The 17920-nt window shown below is 47.5% G+C and overlaps 1 protein-coding gene across 2 annotated transcripts in view; it reads left to right on the forward strand.

Moving 5' to 3' along the window:
* Positions 1–17920, forward strand: part of ST3GAL1 (ST3 beta-galactoside alpha-2,3-sialyltransferase 1) — an 87332-nt gene that overhangs the window by 2137 nt on the left and 67275 nt on the right. Inside the window, exon 2 of one of the 2 annotated variants that reach the window (XM_040262085.1) lies at positions 15151–15302. The exons of the other annotated variant lie outside the window; for it this stretch is intronic. The gene's annotated coding sequence lies outside the window, so the exon portion shown is untranslated. The remainder of the gene's footprint in view (positions 1–15150; positions 15303–17920) is intronic. 2 annotated transcript variants of the gene reach the window in all.

Raw genomic sequence — 17920 nt, forward strand, 5'->3', positions numbered from 1 at the left:
TGTGTGTGTGTGTGTGTGTGTGTGTGTGTGTGTGTGTCTGTGTCCCTGGGGAGCTGAGCGACTGCGGTCCTCAGGTTCAGAAAAGGCAAAGTGCACTGCCCCCTGCCGACCACTATGGAAACTGCCGCTTGGCTACAGGGATGGGAAGGGGCGCTGGAGACTCCGTGCCAGGAGCCGCTTCCTGCACCTTCTAGCACCTTCCGTTACTGCCCTCAAACATGGCCTGGCCTTTTTCTGCAGCCCTGCGGGTAGCTGAAGAGACTAACCCGAATCCCCCACTTTAACATGTCCCGATCTTGTGCCAAGTGGGGGTAAAATGGGGTCATGGCTATTACCTTCCAAATATGTTAGACTAAATATTATATGAATTGTGTGAATGTGTGTGTATAAGTATATATACATACATATGTTTACACACTATTTTTGTATATATATTCATATGCCTTGACCTCAAGTCTGGACATGAAAGGAATTTCATCCTATGAAAAATTTATTTTGTGGAATAAATAACAGAATAAGTAGGGCGGGGGGAGCCGTTCCCTGCTTTGAAGAATCCCACGTGGGTGGGAATATGCCGTCCTGTGTTTTGCAAGGCCTGCATTTGCTCTCCAGGTCTGCCTCCCCAGGTCTGCCTCCCCGGCAAGGCTAGGGCCTGGGCCCCAGCAGAGTCTTGCCTTGACTTCCCTCCTCTGTTGGTGACGGGACCAGCACTCCCCTAGAACACTGGGCTTAGAGTAAAAAAAAAGGAGAAAACAACAGAAAGTGTTGGGCAGAGGAATTTCTTTCTAGGGGGTGCGCATGCTGCTCCTCCATGCTCTTATCAGCAGTGGCCTCCTGCTCACCTCAGGACCGTTTCCACTTGGAGGCACAGGCTGGGCTCACCAGATCTAAGGTCCTGAAGTCCTAGCACCGGCTGTCTGGAGCTCTCCGTGCACCAGTGTTGGTGGGCTGGATCCATCTGTGGGCCTGGCGGGGAGGGTTTTGTGCAGATGGGTGTCTGTCTCCTCTCTCCACTGCCAACCCCAGGAGCATCAGCTGGAGGCCAGCTGTCTGCAGCCCCATGGGAGCCCCATAGAGGCCCCATAGGGGCCTCTTAATCTTCTGGTCAGTTAACCTTGCCTGAGTCTGTTGCTGACTCAGAGGATTTGTATCTGAACAGGCTTTGCCTTATAGTATCTAAACCTTAACCCTCCCCTGAAGTCCCCTCCCACATCACGAAAAACAGCCAAGAAAAAAATAAAATAAAATCCACTTAAAACCTTGCACGGCTTCCCAGCGAGTCCTCCGTGCATGTCTGCACACACCCATCACGGGCGGGTGAAGAGCTGGCCTGGGCACTAAGAATCATTCTAGGGTAAGGCTTCCATGCACTTTTTCCAGTTCTGGAACCCTCTGGATCCTGCCGAACTGGCCCCCACCTCACCCCCGCCCTGACTGAGCAGAGGATCTGGGTGCCCCCGCCCCGCCCTAATTTGGTTACAGGAGCCCAGCCTCAGACCCCAGCGAGAGCCTGTGTTCTGGCCTCAGGGCCAGTGAGCAATGGCTTGACCACTTGGCACCCAGACAGTTTCAGGCTCAGGGTCTCAGTTTCACTGTGGGAAATGAGAGGCTCGGAGCTCTGCTGACATCACCTTGGGGCCCTTTGAGCCTTTTCCTTGTGAAGGCAGCACCCCCACACACCATTTGTTTTTGCCTCCAGCTTCATCCTCAGTACCCTCCAGGCCTCCCTGGCATCACAGACAAGCCTCGCCCACCCCATGCCTACTGTGTGCCTCCTGCTCTCTCTCCTGGAGCCTTGAGGAGCAGACTCTCATGGCGAAGTCCATCTTTTATGCCCAAGAGCCCCACAGAGTCCTGCTTGGTATCAGAAATGGGTTTTCTTATTTCTTTAAGTTTTGTTGTTGGATTATTTTGATTTCAGTTGAACCAACATTTATTAGGAACTTATTGTGTCCCTGACACTGTGCAAGGTGCTGGACACATGGTTGATCCTTGTCCCCTACATGCGGACGTGAAGGGTTACCCTCCGGTGGAGTTTGCACTGGAGTGGAAATGTGCATGGGCTGAGGCAGGGTTTTGACAGAGAAGAAAGGATTCTTCTGCCTTGGGGGACCCACAGAAAGATTCATTGAGGAGACAATCCATGAGTACCTTGGGGAATTCTTTTAGGCATAAGTCAGACTGCTGGAGAGCAAAGGTATTTTCTTGAATGCATAGTTACTATTGTTCAGTTGCTAAGTCATGTCTGACTCTTTGCAGCCCCATGGACTGTAGCCCGCCAGGCTCCTCTGTCCATAGGATTTCCCAGGCAAGAATACTGGAGTGGGTTGCCATTTCCTCCTCCAGAGGATCTTTCCAGCCCAGGGACTGAACCTGAGTCTGCCGTGTCTCCTACTTGGCAGATAGATTCCTTACCGCTGTGTCACCTGGGAAGCCCTGATACTCTGGATAGTTGATGTGAAAGATAAATGAGAGGCTCTCAACAAATGCTAGCTTTTTTTCCTGAAAAGGTCTAGATCCAGACCTGTTGGTATAGAAGTGAGTTGTGTGCCATCGTGTCCTTTTAACCTATTCAATATTCAAGGAATACTATTTGAATATTCTTATATTAAAGATTTTTTCCCTTCCAAAAATACCTGAGGATGTTTGGACCATTTCATCTGCTTCTATGTGTATGTACATATATATTTTTTCTCCTCTAAGATACATAAAAGCTATCTAACTAGGCCTGATTCTGGAACCCATACAAGATTATAAAGTATAAACTAAAAGTTATTTATAGTCATTCAGAGTTGAGAAGAAAACATTAGTTCCAAATTATGTGGCAGAAAAAGAAAAAGTTGCAAATGACTTTTGGAAAGTCCCTGTTTGGGTGAACAGAGAAAATACATTCTCCGAATTTCACTAGATACCTTAAAAAAAATCAAACCAATATCGATATCATTGTAATAGATTGTGCTGCATTAAATATTCATCCATTGGAATCCACATGGAACCAGCAGACCGGAGTGGCTAAAAATTCCCTTCATGCATATTTACTTAGCAGAAAGCTCTTGAGAAAAACCCAACCGAAAAACACAACCAAAGCAAACCTGGCTACTTCTCTGAGAGGGTGGAATGACTCCAAAAGATCGTTTCATGTTCAAAAAGCCTAAAACAACTCTGCATGAAAGATGAAAATCCTTCTAATTGGGCATTTACCTTTTCGGAAATAAAAGGCTCAGTAGAAAGAAAAGAAAATGGGGGAAAAAAAAAAACCTTCAAAAAACCTTTTTCCTTGGAAGACCAGACTGGAGCCCAAAATAAATCCCCTGAATCTGGCCAAATCATGAAGAGCTGCATTCTCCCTCCCGACCCTGGTCTAGCTCAGAGAGCTCCCAGTGTTCTGAAAGCAAACGCTCTCTGAAATGCCCACCTCTGCACACCAACATCTGCAGCTCCGACCTTGCGTGGACCTCAGTCCGTCCCCTCTGTGTGCTCCACTGTGACACGGGTTCTCCCCATTTTATGGATGTAGTGACTTACTCAAAGTCTTGCTCTCGCCTAAATCTTCCGTGTGCCTGGAGCTACCCTCATGGGAAAATAGGTGACTCCTAGGCCAAGGAATAATAAGCCCACACATCCAGCCACCTCGAATCCCCATCACACATTTTCCTCTGCTCACCCTCTGGAACCCCCAGAGGTGGCTGCCACCTCCCTGCATCCCGGCCTTTGCTGTCTCCACCTCAACGCGTGCTCCCTCTCTCTGCTTGGCTAAGTTTGAGAACAATGGCAGAAAATCCCATAAGTTGGATCTCAGCATCCTTATTAGATCTTACAGTCAACTTAAGGAACAAAACTTCGTAACAACACAATATGACACAGCACTATGTAACACACCACCACATAACAACCACAACTGCCATTCACAGATCATGCAAAGAGTGTATGAATGCCCCAGAGCAGAAACAGACTAGGCTGAGAACCAGCTTTAGTATTAGCAGGAAGCCAGAGAGCGCCATCCCAAGGGAGGCCTTAAGGGAGGGGTTGTCGAAGTGGGGTCTGCTGGTGAGACTCAGGTAGGCAGATGACAGTGGAACCTCCAGAAAGGAGCTCTCAACCACTAACTCAGGCATGTTGCTAGATAATTTCCCTACTGTTTAGTTATTTTGCCCATAAATAATTTTTTCCCAGGAGAGAGAGTCAGCTAGCGAGTGCATAGAGTCAAAGTCATAGAACCATAACATGAACAGAGTTTAGAAGAAAGGCGATAGGAGAGAATATGCCTACAGACAGTCTGGGAACAGGGAAGCTTGCCTGCACATTTTAGAGGGTGGCCTCCTAAATGGCCTCCTGATACTTTGGCCTCCTGATGTGAAGAACCAACTCTTTGGAAAAGACCCTGATGCTGAGAAAGATTGAAGGCAAGAGCAGACGGGGACAACAGAGGATGAGATGGTTGGATGGCATCACCAACTTGATGGGCATGAATTTGAGCAAACTCCAGGAGACAGTAAAGGACAGGGAAGCCTGGCGTGCTGCAGTCCACGGGATCGCAAAGAGTCAGACACGACTTGGCGGCTGAACGACATGACATGAGTGGGCTTCCCAGGAGGTGCTAGTGGTAAAGAACCGCCTGCCAATGCAGGACACAGAAGAGATGTGGGTTTGATCCCTGGGTCAGGAAGATCCCCTGGAGAATCCCATGGACTTCGGAGCCTGGTGGGAAGAGTCGGACACGACCGAAGTCACTTGGCACACACGCAGTCTGGTTGGAGTCTTTGATCTTCCGCGTGGTTCCCAGCATTGCTGACTGCAAGCTCTCATCTTTTGGCTCGTCCACACAAACTGAATTCAGAGAGCCCACACAGTGCCCAGGGGTTGAAGAAGGACTGGGCAGGAAGGCTTGGTGTAAGGTTTGTCACCAGGCATGTAGACCTAACCAGGTTCCTAGACAGGTGTCTCTCGGGCAGTCTGCTGCAAGAAAAATGAACTGTAAATGATGTTGTTGTGACACTAAAAGCGTCCCCTTTTTATATGTTTACTTTTTTAATTTTTACAATGTTGTGTTGGTTTCTGCCGTACAACAACACAAATCAACCATAATCATACATACGTCCCCTCCCTCTTGGGCCTCCCTCCCCTGCCTGCACCCCACCCGTCTAGGTCATCACAGGGGGCCAGGCTGGGCTCTCCCCAGCTGTCCACTTTAACATGACAGTGTGTCTATGCTGATGCCACTTTCTCCACTTGTCCCACTGTCTCCGTCCTCTTGCTGTGTCCACAAGTATGTTCTCCACGTCTGCGTCTCCATTCCTGCCCTGCAAATAGGGTCATCAGCACCATTTTCCTAGATTCCATATAGACGCGTTCGCATACGGTGTTTGTTTTTCTCTTCCTGACTTACTTCACACTAATAACACCTTCGCAATGGAGAAAGTGTTTGCTGTTCTTCTTCCTTGAAAACACCGTTAATCCTACCACCTGGTGGAGAGTTTGATGAATCAAAACTGTTGCTTTGAAACGTTAGCTGCCACCAACAAGAATGTCTTAGTGGGGGGTATTCCTCGTTGTTTCCGAAGCATATTCTTGGTGAAGAAAGGAAATTAAAATGAAAAGGAGAGGTTAGAAGATAGTGAGGCTGTGCACCACCGCCTAAGGGTAATTTCAAATGAAAAACACACCTCTCAGAACGGTTTGAAAAATCGGTTCCAGCATAAGGGCCGCTTCTATTTTCTGTCTGTATTCTATGACAGGGAACAAACTGAGCTATGCAAAAATCCATCGTGAACTGTAGGATTATAGAAGTTAAACTGATGTCTTCGCTGCAGAAAGTGGGGGCGGGGGCCCTTTCAGGGCCCGAGAGTGGGCTCTTATCTAACGCTTGCAGATGAATTGTCTGAGGAGACACAGGTGCCAAAGAGACACGCAAAGCAAGAAACTTTATTGGAAAGGGGTGCCCGGGCGGAGAGCAGCAGGGTAAGGGGACCCAGGAGAACTGCTCTGACACGAGGCTCACAGTCCAGGGTTTTATAGTCATGCGGTTAGTTTCCGGGTTGTCTTCGGCCAATCACTCTGACTCAGAGTCCTTCCTGGTGGTGCACGCATAGCTCAGCCAACATGGATGCTGGCAAGAAGGCTTCTGGGAGGTGGAAGGACACATGGGGTCTCCTTTTGACCTTTCCCGAATTCTTCTTGTTGGTGGTGGCTTATTAGTTCCATGTTCCTTACCACGACCTCCAGTGGTGAAATAACTCACGTGAACGGTTACTATGACGCCTGGCCAGGGTGAGGGGCTTCAATCAGTGTGTTTCCCCTAACATCTCTACAATGCCAAACGTCCAAACAAGGAGAAAAGATGTGATGGACCTGGAGGCAGTTTGGAATATCGAAATGCCCCTATGTCCTTGGAAACCTGCCTCGGGAATGGAGTGAAGGGGCTTCTTTTTTTCTCGGAACATAAGTTGTGTTGTGCGTGAGTTGATTGAATGATAACAAGTTACAAAGGTTGTACCTTTAAAGAGCATGAAATCAGAAAGAATTGTCAAATCTGAGCATTTGCAAAGATCCTTAGCATTGCCCTTGTTCAACCTTCATCTACTCCCAGACTTCAATTATTCATTGACTGAGTCATTCATTGATTCATTCAGTGGAAGTACTGGCTGTGCCACTGGCTTGCTGTGTGACCTTCAGTGTGTTTCATAACCTCTCTGTGCTTCCATCACCTCATCTCTAAAACTGTGGATAATAATAGCACCCAGCACCTGGTAGGTACTAGATGAGTTAATACTCGGAAGGTGTTTAGAACAGGATGCTGCCGAGTGCCTGCTTTATAAGTGCTTGCAGAGTGCACGCTGTGATCATCATCAGCTTTCGAGTTAAGCAATGCCTTGCTTAGCTTCCCCTGAATTGTTTCCTCACTTTGTCTCTACCAAGTGGTCAATGGTCCTCTGCTTGAATGTTTCCACTGATGATGGCCTTCTGATTTCTGGACACCTCTGTGGATTAGAGAGCTCCTCCTCACACAGAGCTTCCATCCACGGAGGACTTCCTGAAGGAGGTGGTAAGGTGGGGGTGGGGCATCTCTGGAGCAGTCTGAATTTAAGGCTGGCCAAGTTCTCTGGGCTTAAGAAGCTATGGTGTGGCCCCTGGACACTAGTAGTAGAGAGGGTCCTCCTGAGGCTTCAGACATGACATTTTGGACGCTCCCTGCCCTGTATTTCACCACTGAGATAGCTCAGGTGGAGGCCTGACCCAGATGATTCCTCATTAGCAGGCGGAGCCAGAGTGAGAAACCAGCCCTGAATTCAAAGCTGTCACAGCTGACTTGGGCACCTCGAGGTGTCCTGGAGACGAGCTTCCAATGTGCAGAGCGTGGGACGCGGCAGCAGGCACAGACCCGGATGCCAAGGGCTCCTGGGTAACCCCACTGGGCAGGCCTCCTCCTCTAGTGATCCCCATCGTGTTTTCTCCCCAGTCTCCTAGACCTCCCTCCTGACCCCCAGTCTCCCTGAGACCTCCCTCTGAGCAAGTCCGTGTTGGTTTTTGTGAATTCTGCCCTTCTCTCCTCCCTAAGTCGCATTCCCAGGAAATACCACTTCTGGACACTCTGCACTCATTTAACCTTCTAAACAGGGCTTTTCGGTCCTTCTTGTTATCAGTATTTTGACAGTTGAGAACACCGAGGCTCGTGGAAGTGGGCCACTTGACCTCAGGCCCCCTAGGTGGGAACTGGTCCCCTGCCAGCACAGCTCCACGTGTCCCGTCTACTCCCATGTGACAGCAGCTTCCTTCCACTTCCCTTCAGTTGTTCTGAGAATCAGATAGTGAGTGAAAGTCGCTCAGTCATGTTTGACTCTGCAACCCCATGGACTATACAGTCCATGAAATTCTCTAGGCTAGAATACTGGAGTGGGTAGCCCTTCCTTTCTCCAGGGGATCTTCCCAACCCTGGGATTGAACCCAGGTCTCCCGCATTGTGGGCAGATTCTTTACCAGCTGAGCCACAGGGGAAGTCCAAGAATACTGGAGGGGGTAGCCTATCCCTTTTCCAGCAGATCTGCCTGACCCAGGAATCGAACTGGGGTCTCCAGCATTGCAGGCAGATTTTTTACCAGCTGAGCTACCAGGGAAATCCAGGAATCAGATAAGAGGCCAGAAAGAATGAAGCCCCTCCTTCACCAAACGATACTTCAAAGGACTATAAATAGGACACTCAGTGGTGGCACTCGGTCACGTTCGCCATGGACAGGACAGACGCTGAGTGATGCCAGCATGTCCTCCAGCCCAAGGTTTTCACCGTCAGCACTGGTTTTTTCCCCTGCCTCTCTCTCACTCTCCCTTCTTTCTTTTTCTTCCTTCTTTCTTTCCCCTCATCCACTGTCTTGCCCCAAAGTACGTCGTTCAGCCTCCTTCATTTGGCCGTGGTTGCCTAGAAAACAAACAAGCGCCTATGTCACGATTTCTCCCAGTTCTGACAGACACAAAGCAGTGCCCACCAGGCCCCGGGGAGGCTGCCCAGCCCCCCATCTCCTTCCTCTGCAGGCAAAATCAGGGTACCCCACAAGAAAGTCCACGAGGGCACCTCCTGCCCTGGAAACCATCGGGGGCAGAGAGGTCAGTGAGGCTGGTGTTGGGGGAGAGAACAGGTCCACTGTTTGTTAGCTGTGGAGTGTGGGGCAAGTGTCTACCATGCCTGAGCCTCAGTCTCCCCACCGGTACTCTGGGGACACCACCACCCATCTTTCTGGCTGAGAGTTGAGATGAATCAGGCAGTGTGGGAAAGGCCCAGAGAACAGACGGTTTTCAGGCTGACAGATGGGAGAGCCTGGGCATGGGGGACCCTGGAGTGGGACCCACACTTGGAGCCAAGGGCATCTCCCCAGCCATGTGATCAGTAGAAGGAGAAAGAGAGGAAAACTTCAGGGCACCCACTTGGTGCCCCTAGCCGCTCTGCCCTCTTCCAGCCGTGATCAAGGTGTCTTTTCCTGTGAGCAGAACCCACATTTTAGGTGAACCAGCAGACTGAGGTTTACAGTGGGTGGGAGGCAGAGGACTGAGCAGCTCCTGGGTAGTCCGTGTGGGAGTGTTTGCGTTGCTCCAGTGTGAGAAGTGGTGACTTTATCTCTTTGAGGTTCAAGAGCTGATTGTACTCAGATGTTGAGAAATTAGAAAGCGAAAGCCACTTGGGGATTTCCAGTCTGGTTGCAGAGGCAACTGGGGGGCCATGGATGGCAACTGGACAAACCAAGGGACCATGCTGTCCCTCCCATCCCAGACCTGTGGGATTTGAGGTGCAGGAAGATACCCTTCTGGAGCCCAGCCAGGTTGGAGGGTGAAGAGGAAGCCTGGGGCTCAAGATGGCCCTGGCTTTGAATCACATCTCTGCTGAATTCTAACTGTGTGGCTGTGGGCAGATACCTAACTCTCTCAGAGCCTCAGTTTCCACATTCGTGAAGTGGGGATAAGACTACCACCCTCAAGAGGCTGGCCGCGCAGGTTGAATGAAATCACACACGTGGAATGTGACTGTGGTTCTGGCCTTGTTGTCCAGATGCGTTCCATGGTAGCTGTTGTTATAATAATATCTCCCTTGGCAGAGCAGCCAGAACTTAGCAGTCAGGCACCGGATTCAGAAATCCACTCCTTCTCAGGACTCCAGCATGTGGAACCCTTTCAGAGAGGGAGGGTGCATGCTAGCTTTCCCAGCCTGGTGAACATACCTGCTTCTTGCCCGAGTTCTGACTGACTTCTTCAGCCCACACACCAAGACAGGGGAGGTGCAGTGAAACCCTGGAGAGGGCCAAGCTGCTGAACTCAGCTTCCTTTTGCTCTCAGTATTAGTTAGCTCCGTCATCTCTGGTTTGCACACTCAGAATTTCTGCCTTCATACCTCACTTTCAGTCCTGCTCTGGACATTCTAGCACTTACACCAGGCTTTTCTAGGGCATCTCACCATTTACCCTTGCTCTTCTGCGTCATCTGTTCCCATTGCAAGCTGATCTAGCCAGTCTCAGTTCTTTTTCTCGTCCTCCATGACCATTGAATGCTGGTCAGGAATTCAGATTAAGAAACCACCCAGTTAACCCGTGCCCTCTTTCACTGGGTACAGAATGAGGTGGTTCTTACTGTCTGCCCAAGTCCTCTTTCCCACAGTGGGAGAGCCCACAAGTGTACTGCCGTCCCCATCAGCACAGAGCAGAGTACTTGCACAGCACAGAAGAAGCTCAGTAAGTGCTGATTGAAGGGAGCTGTGTTAGTCCTGGTCTTAAATGGAGTCCAGCTAGGAATCAGTTTATCATTCAGGCTCCACTCTTTACTATGACCATGAGCAAGTTACTTCATCTCTGCAAGCCTCCACTTACTCACCTACACAGCGACTGCAGATAATAATACTGCACACATCACAGGACCATTATGAGGAGCCACTGAACTTCTGAGTACAAAGGGCTTAGTTTGGCAAAATCTTCACAAACATTTAAAAATGGTACCTGTTACTATCACTACTGCTAGTTTTACCTTATAATTTTTATTAAAGCAACTTCATGTTGTTTCTTATTCTCTTGCTTTGCAGTACAGCCCTGTGAAGCATTGAGGGAGGTTCAGTTTCCATTTTACTAGTAAGTAAACTATGACTCAGAGAAAGGCTGTTTTTCTAAACTCACACAGCTAGACTTTGTGTGGCTGGCCTCCTCTGCTTGGCATACCTAGCAGCCAGCCACACTGTTTTGGAACATGATATGACCATGGGCCTCTGAGAAAAGATTCCTGTAATTTAAAAGCACAGCAGTATTTTTTTCACCTAGGCCCAGTGTTAATAATTATTCAAATGATCTTTTTTTTTGGACTTGGAGGAGAAAGGCTATGCTTTATTAAGCAAACTGCTATACTCCAGGTGTGATGGAGAGTTTCATATACTGTTCCCTGCTCTATCCTAAGAAGAAACAGACTTGGAGAACACGTTCTCTTATAAGATTTATTGCATTCTATTGCACAGAAGAAAGGAATTTCAGGTGGTAGATGCACTAACAGGGGCAAAGAAGGTATGATTTATGAATCCAGATTAGGAGAAGTGAGAACTCGTTGATTCGTTTGACTGGAATTTGTCCTAATCTGTGCACCGGCTGGAATTTGTGGGCATTTTTCTTGCCTCAGGTCTCCTGGTTTAAGTCCAGCAGTTTACCATTAAGGACCTGGTTGGTAGCTGGTTGCTGCCAGTTGGATGGAGAGAAATGAGGGGGCAAGCCCTGAGCCTAGAATCAGAAGCCTTTGGCCCGTGTTCCCATAGCCCTGTTCTCAGCTATGTGATCCATGGGCCCACCTCTCCAGGCCTCAGTTTCTTCATTTGTACCTGGGAGAGTCACATGAGCGTTTCTGCACCCTTTCCAAAAATGAGGATTACATCTGATCCGTCTTCCTATGTAGTCCCTGTGTATGAACACATTTCACCATTTTCAAGAATTGAGTTAGTGGAAGCCTTGGGAAAGTAGGAGGAATATAAGAAGATGCAGGGCAGGAGGGCATAGGGAAGAAAGTGATGTGGCATTTTAGAAGAGATTTTTAAGGCTTCCCTGGAGGCTCAGTGGTAAAGAATCTGCCTGTCAATGCAGGAAACAAGGGTTCAATCCCTGATCTGGGAAGATCCCACATGCCACAGAGCAGCTAAGCCCGTGCGCCACGACAGGTAAAGCCTGTGAGCCCTAGAGCCCGTGCTCTGCAACAGGAGAAGCCGCTGCTGCGGGAAACTTGTGCGCTCCAACTCGAGAGTCGCCCCCGCTCACCAAGACTAGAGAAAAACCTGCGCACCCACGAAGACCCGGCAAAGCCAAAAATATACATCATACAGTTATGCAAAACAAGAAGAGATTTTAAAGATCAGTTAAAATCAGAAATCAGGGAGAGTCAAAGTAGCTGTTGAGGCTGCTGCTCCTGGGCCCAGCAGGTAAGGAAGTGGGGTCCTCTCCTTCTCTGTGTAATCAGTGCCTTGGGTCCCTCCTGGTAGAGCAGCTGAGAACCCCAGGCTCTGGAAGGTGGGTGACGCTTGGGGGGCACAGATCCAGTTTTTAAAGGCCTCATGGTTGCAAGCTTGCTGGTTGGGGTTGGAAATCCAATACAGTTGCCAAGATATTGCGTATCACTCCCTGTGCTATACAGTAGCTCCTTGTTGGTTATCTATTTTACATGCAGAAGTGTGTATATTTTAATTTCAAACTCCTAATTTATCTGTCCCCCCTTTCCCCTTTGGTAAATGTAAATTTGTTTTCTATGTTTGTGAGTCTATTTCTGTTTTGTAAATAAGTTCATTTTTTTAAAGATTCCACATATAACTAATATCATGTGATATTTATCTCTGTCTGACTTACTTTCACTTGATATGAGAATCTCTAGGTCCATCTATGTTGATATGGCTTTATTTCATTCTTTTCTTTAGGGTTGAGTAGTATTCTGTTTTATATATATACATATATATATCTCTCACATCTTTAGGGCTGAGTAGTATTCTGTTTTACATATATATATGTATATATCTCATCTTCAGGGCTGAGTAGTATTCTGTTTTATATATATATGTATATATCTCACATCTTAGGGCTGAGTAGTATTCTGTTTTTTATATATATATTATATATCTCACATCTTTAGGGCTGCGTAGTATTCTGTTTTATATATATATATATATATACACACGCACACACAGCTGTATATTCTGTTTTATATATATATAAAACATTTTCTTTGTCCATTCGTCTGTTGATGGATGCTTAGGTTGCTTCCATGTCTTGGCTGTTGTGGGTAGTGATGCTCACTCACTCATTCATTGTATAGTCATTACTGAGTGCCCCCTTCACCCATACAGTGTCCAGTGGGGGTGGGGAAATCTAGTGATAGGTAAAGTCAGTAAAATACTGACCTTTCCACCACTCCTAAGGGCTTCAGTCTCATGAGAACAATGGGTGATAGAATTGAGGTGATGGCTTGAGCTTAGTAAATTCTTGTTAAACAATAGAATGAACCAGGGAAGATCAGCACAGGAAACCATGAAGTCCCTGTAAGGTTCCCTAACCCATTTCAGGGTAAGGACAGCATGCCGGTGTCAAAGCAAACATCTTGGAAGTGTGGCGCATGAATTGCTTTGCTCATTCTCTGACTCAGGAGATAGTAATTGAGTTTCTCCCGGGGGGAAGCTGGGTGGTGGCTTGTAGAGTGACGTCTAGGACAGTTGCCTCACTCTCGCCTCGTGGAATTACGGGGCTGTGGCCGGTGCTCTGCAGGAGCACAGGGAATTCTGGGAATGTGTCATGGCAGTGCCTGGCTTTGTCTGTCCTGTCAATAGAGATGTCCCTGGGAAGTGCGCTGACACTGAGACCCGAAGGGTGAGTAGAGTGTGGGTGGGGATGGTGTGAGTCAGTAATGGGAGGGAGGAAGGTGTGAGCTGCAGTGTACAAGGACCCCTCTGGCATTGGAGGAGGTGGCAGACACCATTTGGAGGCTGGGGGCAGTGAGCCTCCGCCTTCATTCTTCCAGAAAAGGGGCTGAAAAAAAAGTTTCATTCCGGGAACTTCCCCTAGCTGCTCTGGCCACTTTGTGTTTCTTTTGTATAAACATCCTGCCTACATCGGGACCTCCAAATAGAGTCTGTTTATCATCAACACCAGATGCCTGTAGACAAATCTGGAGTCAGCTGATCTCTAAATCCTATTGATTTTTTGTGTAAAATAGTTCTTGAATCTTCCCCTCGTCTCGCCCACGGCCCAGCCTTATCCCTGGCCGTCATCGTCTCTTGACAATCAGGCTGAACTGGACAACACAGGCTGACTTTTCTTTCTGACATAAAAATCATGTGGTCTCACTGCTAGCAGTGTGAGGATAACTTGGTGGTTGTATCAGCTAGCTTTCTCTGCATAACAAACAGTCTCGAACCTTAGCACCTTCAACAATAAACATTTATTATTTTTCTTGATGCTGTGGGTATGTAGACTAGGTGTTTCTTTTGGACTGGTCGACTTGGCTGGTGCTCAACTGCCTGTAATAGTCTCACTTGCAAGCCTGGGGCTCAGCTGGGAGGGCTGAAGCTTCTCCCGGTGCTGGTTGGTTTTCATCCTCCAGGGGCTAGCTCAGATGTGCTCTTGTGACTGCAGAATGATTCCCAGCAGCAAGTGAGAGGAAGTCCTCCACCTAAGCATTCTTAAGCCTTTCTTTGTGTCAAGCTTGTTAACATCAGCTTATTGTTCCAAAGCAGACCACATGGCCAAGTTCAGACTCCAAGGGTGGAGAAACGGTTTTCACTTTGTGGTGGGAGAGGTGGCAAAGCCCCACCACAGAGGGGATGCTGCAAGGTGATGTGAGTAATAGGGGACCTTCACCGAAATCCTCTCTCGCAGTGGCTGAGATGAAGGCTTTGGAAGCAGACAGGATGGGTGTGTCCTGTCACACTCTCCTCTCTGCCGCTGACTGCTTTTGTCATGCCGGGCAGCTCCACTCATGTCAGCTCTCCAAGCTTCAGCTGCCCACCCATGTTGTGGGAATAATCAATCTGGGCACCTTGGATTTCAAGAGAGTGTCAGCTAAAAAAACCCATGGTCTGCACATTGCAGTGCTTGGCACACAGGAAGAACTCAACTGAGGGTCTCTGTTCCCGTTCTCAGACGAGGTCTTCGAAAGCCCTTTTCTGTCCAGCCTCAGCCTGGTTTATCCTAACTTTGATCTCACAATTTTCGCCTTCACATCTTACCTATTTCTTTATCTTTGTCCTGAAAGACATTTTCCCCCAAGGCTTTTCTTTTGCCAAACAGCATCTTGCTTATATCCTGATCAAGGGGCACCTAAAAATACCATCTCCTCTTCAAATTTGTCTTTCAGACTGAGTTGGCTCTTTCTTCCCAGATAGCAACCACACCCTCATGTCATGCTGCCCTGCACTGTCTATTTGTTTCCTCCACCAGGCTGAGCTCCTGGAGGGGTATGAACTATACTTTATTCACCTTTCTGTCTCTGGGACTTGACTCTGAGCATGGAGCAGAATAGGGGTTTATTTACAAAATATTTGATGTATAAATCATTGGCTGGGTGAATGGGGAAGTGGGTGAATGCCTTTTAATTATGTTGAGTCATCTCCAAAAGGCGGTGAGTGAAATGTCAAAGCTGACAAACTTTTATCGTCTTTACTTCCAGCTGGTACTGGTTTCAAATTCAACCTTTCTGATGTGGAAATGCCAGTGGAAGTGATTAGCATCTCCAGAGGCTGTGGTGAGCAGACACTCTGAGCTTTGTGTCCAGGACAGTCGTCTGAAGAGCAGAGATGGACACTCCCTCAGCCCATTGAGGTAACAACTGACTAACACCAGTGAGAAACTCTTTCCTGTTTCTTCTGTGGATTACATCAGGTTGTGGGGAGAAGATGGAGGTGGGGGAGATTGCCCCTGTTTCTTGATCTCTTTGCAACTTGGTTATTCCATAAAGAGGGAGGGCTTTCTCCCTCAAGGAGAAACGTGCGCCTCTTAGAGTATCAAGCAACCTCTCTGTTTTTTAGAGGTCTTTGTGCTCTCATGAAAACTGGGAGATCCTTCTATGACAAGTGCCTGTCATCCCAAAGGAGCGCTGCAACGACAGTCTGGTGCAATGCCAGTCTGGCGTGTCCTGGGGTGAGCGCTCAGCCAGCAAACCCTGTGATCCACAGGACAAGTCCCTCCTGGCCATGTTTTACAAATAAAGTTTTATTGGCACTCAGCCATGCTCATTCATCAGGGCTATCTGTGGTATGTCACACCACAGCAACCATTGCGACAGAGAAAGTGTGGCCCCAAAGGTTGAAATATTTACAGACCGGTCCTTAAGACAAAAAAGAAAAAAAAATGTGTTGGTCCCTGGTCTAGAGCTGAGCTGTCCACATACATCCACTCCATCTGTGGCTATTTAAATTTTAATAAATGAAAATTAAATAAAGTTAAACCCTGAGCATTCTTTTCAATTAAAAACGGGGTTTTTTTCAGTTAGTTCATTTTTATATAATTGCAAATTTACAAGTAAGCTGCAAGAATAGTCAGAAAATCATGGGTACCCTTTACCCAGATTTCTCAAGTGTTAGCATTTTATATATTCCTGAAATCACAGCGTTATTATAAACATAGTACAGCTGAGTCAGAAGTTTAGCATTGATTTGCTGCTAACATTGATTTGTATTTCACAACACTGACCTTTTTTGACACATTCAAGCCAATTATTTTCCAGAATATCCCTCAGTTTGTGTTTGGCTGATGTGTCCTTGTGATTCGATTGAGACCGTGGGCTCTTGCCAGGGATCTCACGGAACTGATGCTGGGTCCTCAGTGCCTCCTGTTAGGAGGATGATGTTGGTCTGTCTCAGAGCTGGTGACATTGATTTGTCACCTGGTTGAGGTGGCCTCTGCAAGGTGTCTCCATGTGAAGTTACCATTTCATCTTTGTAATTATCAAATATCTTACCGGGAGCGTCTCTAAGACTCTGTAAATATCCTTTTACTCCTTAATCTGCCACATGAGCTTTAGCATCTATTGATGGTTCTTGCCTGCATCAGTTTATTATCAGCATGGTTACCAAATAGCAATTTTTCTCATCTCATTGTTTATTTTTCATTTGTTAGTTGGTTTTCCACCATAGAAAAGAACATTCCTCCTTCCTTTCCTTCTCTATGCAGGTTGTGAACTGGCAGATTTTAACTGTACTTAACAAATTTTAATCCTTTGTTATCATTATCATTATAAATATCATTCTTTTGATATTTTAAAGTTGTCCCAAATGTATCCAGTGAGGGATGGCTGCGGCATCTTTTTAACATCTCTCTGTTGGTTTTTGAGCACTTTCTTACTTGTTGGTGAGACACAATATTCTAGCCTCATTTTGTGCTTCCTCTGCCCAGCCTCAGAGTTAGTATTTTTCAAGGAATCCTGGTGCTTTTCAGTGCAGGATGTTATTTAGAAGTGCCATCTGGTGACAAGGCGTGTCCTTTATTCCTAGGGTAGCATTGCTCCCAGGCCCTCTGGGTAGATGGAGCTGGGCAATGTGAAATGTGTGTGGGGTGTGTGTGTGTGTGTGTGTGTGTGTGTGTGTGCATGGCTGTACACACATCCATCTTCTTAGACATATGCATACATCTTCACATATATATCCACCCACATCATATACACGTGTTTCTATATGTACATATACACACCATCTAGATTATTTCTAACACACATGTGGGTGTGTGCTCAGTCGCTCGGTCATGTCCGGCTCTTTGACTCTATGGACTGCAGCCTGCCAGACTCCTCTGTCCGTGGGATTTTCCAGGTAAGAATACTGGAGTGGGTTGCCTTGCCCTCCTGCAGGGGATCTTCCCAACCCAGGGATCAAACCTGTGTGTCCTGCTTTGGCAGATGGATTCTTTACTGCTGCACCACCTGAGAAGCCCATTTCTAACTCAACCTATCTGTGTGTTAAAACCACCTTACATGCACACTGATGACGCCAGAATGTTCTTTATGCACATCTAAATGCTAGAGTCACCCCGCCCCTGCTGTCAGCACCACCACTCACCACATTTACCAAACTATGGATCAGATCCTGTCCAGACCCCTGCCTGGCAATTACTGCTCACAAAATCCCAGTGGCCCAAGTTCAGAGGAGGAAGCAAGATTCTGAAAATTTCCTTAACTTGTGCAAGTGATGCAGCCAGCGAATGTGGCATGCTTGCAGAGAGTGCCTATCTGCAGGCTGACATTTGATCAGATGGCCCTGGGAGACAGAACAGTCTCAGAAGGAAGAAACAGAGCAGAAGGTGGGGGGAGCATTTGTCCCCGTGGATCGGGGGATCTCAGGCCCTCACAGCAGCAAGAAAGCCAAACGATGCTGGTGGACACTGTCTCCTTTGCTTCACACCCCAGGAGCTGTGCTTATGACTACATCACTGATAGAGCCATGTCGCAT

The sequence above is a fragment of the Oryx dammah genome, unplaced genomic scaffold (assembly GCF_014754425.2).
Source record: "Oryx dammah isolate SB20612 unplaced genomic scaffold, SCBI_Odam_1.1 HiC_scaffold_19, whole genome shotgun sequence".
In the NCBI taxonomy this organism is placed as follows: Eukaryota; Metazoa; Chordata; class Mammalia; order Artiodactyla; family Bovidae; genus Oryx; species Oryx dammah.